This window comes from Octopus bimaculoides, chromosome 16 (assembly GCF_001194135.2).
Source record: "Octopus bimaculoides isolate UCB-OBI-ISO-001 chromosome 16, ASM119413v2, whole genome shotgun sequence".
NCBI lineage: Eukaryota > Metazoa > Mollusca > Cephalopoda > Octopoda > Octopodidae > Octopus > Octopus bimaculoides.
This window is the reverse complement of record NC_068996.1, coordinates 18,778,744-18,781,444: the sequence shown is the minus strand read 5'-3', so window position 1 is coordinate 18,781,444 and position 2,701 is coordinate 18,778,744. Positions and strand designations below refer to the sequence as shown.

Here is a 2,701-nt window from a genome sequence, read left to right as displayed (position 1 = left end):
GGGGGGGGGGGGGGTCTGTGAGCAGAAAAAGTAGCTTCAATGGGTAATTAAAAAGTGATTAATTAATCATTTTTTTTTTCTCTGTCAATTCATCTTCAACTGTTTTCCAAACTGTCACAAGTCAGATGATTTAGACCAAATTATTTATTGTTAGAATAATTGTAGTTGAGCCCAAGTTAGTTGTGATTTAGCAACAATCAAAGATGTCCCAGCAGTGATCATACTAACTTCCTTTCTCAAGATGATCGGAGTTCATGGAGATTTGGAAACTATATCCATACGAAAGGCAATGGTGGCTCAGTAATGCTAGGTACTGGCTGTCCTTACTATCAATGGTCTACCAACTGCTGAGTAGGAAGAAAATAATGTTGTTTGCTAGGCAGAGTGTCACAGTGTGCTGTGCTACCCACCTTCTCCAGGAGTATGATGCAATTACAGGTGAAGTAACGATTATAAAATCTGAACACTTCACAAACATGTTAAATTCATACCAATTATGAATGGAAATTTAAATTAAAATATGACAAAAGTGCATCAGGAATGTCATCATCATGACCACCACTACTGTGCTGGCATACAGAAAACGGTGTGTTTTACGTATATAGAGTTTTGTTGATTATTTAGTCCTAGTTCAACCATGACTGAATAGATTGAAAACATTCCAACTGTGACCATCCTGTCTTTCAGTTTAATTTGGAGTTTGATTTGAAGGAGATTTAGCAGCTATTTCTAGCAAATGAGACAAAAACAGGGAGACTATCATATTTTTATATTAATAAATAAATTGTGTTTAACCCTTTAGCATTTACATTACTCTGTCAAATGTAATTATCATTTATTCATATTGTTTTGAATTAATCATGTATTATCGTGTAGTTTTGAGACTTTGATGATGTGATTATTTATTTTAGAATGACATGGTAATGCAGGTGTGAGAGGCTGTATCTGGCCAGTTTGAACATAATATGGGTAGAATATTTTGGCCTATTTAAATAATATTTTTTAAAAAATACCAAATAAAGAACAGAAAATTTATTTTTCTAATGATAGATCCATTCAAAGAGCATTGAGTGTTAGACACCACAGTTACTCTTTTACTTGTTTCAGTCATTTGACTGTGTCCATGCTGGAGCACTGCCTTTAGTCGAGAAAATCGACCCCAGGACTTATTCTTTGTAAGCCTAGTACTTATTCTATCGGTCTCTTTTTGCCGAACTGCTAAGTTACGGGGACATAAAACACACCAGCATCGGTTGTCAAGCGATGGTGGGGGGACAAACACAGACACACAAACATATATATATATATATATACATATATACAACGGGCTTCTTTCAGTTTCCGTCTACCAAATCCACTCACAAGGCTTTGGTCGGCCTGAGGCTATAGTAGAAGACACTTGCCCAAGGTGCCATGCAGTGGGACTGAACCCAGAACCATGTGGTTGGTAAGCAAGCTACTTACCACACAGCCACTCCTGCGCCTATATGTTATTTTAAATTCCTTGTGGGCTTTAGCCAGAGATCTGATGGAGAGGGTAATCCTCTATAATCTTGGAGTACTTCTGAGAATGGCAAAAGAATAAGGAAGGAGGAAGTAGAACTCATGTTCCAGCTAACCTCCTAATTGGATCCTTATAAGCCATCCAACTGGACATTAGTGACTGTGGATGGGACTCCTGCTCCCTTTCACATGAGTTACTCACAAGGATGAGATTGTATCCTGTTTGACAAAAAAAACCTCTTCTAGAAAACTACATTGACCTACACCAAAAGAAAGTGTAATAAGCAAAAACATTAAAGTTTTTAGTCATTCTCTAACCTGAGAATTGATTTGGATGCAAGTAACTGGGTGGATTCCATTTTAAAGAGCCTGTTGCCATCACTACCATCATCAGTCATCAAGAGTATTTTTAAATTATCAATTTTCAATGTGTAAACAATTATTTTTATTTGCTTTTTGTTTTTATATCAATCTGTTGAAAATCATTTTCGTTTTGTGTTATCAAAATTCAGAGATGGTCACAAAATTTTGAGTAAATATTTTATAGCAAGCTGCCTGGTATAAAAGATATTAATTAGTCTCATTGGCACAAATATGTAAGTGGTTGGTAATTTCAATCAAATCAAACTCAATTTGTTTCAGGCATTTATTGACACTGGAACAATGAAAGGCAGACAGACTTGACCTTATTGGGAAAGAATTTAAAATGGGAACAAGGAGGAGGTAAAAAGAAATAGAGAAACAGAACTAAAAGCTGACACACACACACATCATACCCACTTACACTCTGCTGTACTGCTGTCTCACTCTTAATAATTAAGTGGTTCTTAATATATAATTGTTTCTTAATATACAGTAATTGTTTCTTAATTTTCCAACCAATCATACAAGGAGTGTTACTTTACATGTTATTCTTTAGAGTACAATATAATAACTATGGCAGTGTTTGTCCTCCTCAGCTTCTCTTTCAACAAGCTTAACCTTAACCTCTTTAACGTCAAAAATCAGCCTTCACTCTTTTGTTTCTATTATTAAACCTCGACTCATAAACTGACTTATCAATGCAGTGTTTCTTTCGGCAGTATATCAACAGCATAAACTCTTACTCCACAACTGATACTACAATCCATTTATCAAACAGAATGAAGGAATATATATATATATATATATATATATGTGTGTATGTATATACACATAC

General features: G+C 35.1%; 1 protein-coding gene across 1 annotated transcript in view; it reads right to left on the bottom strand.

Moving 5' to 3' along the window:
• Positions 1-2,701, bottom strand: part of LOC106869498 (neurobeachin) — a 107,593-nt gene that overhangs the window by 90,267 nt on the left and 14,625 nt on the right. The window lies entirely within an intron of this gene.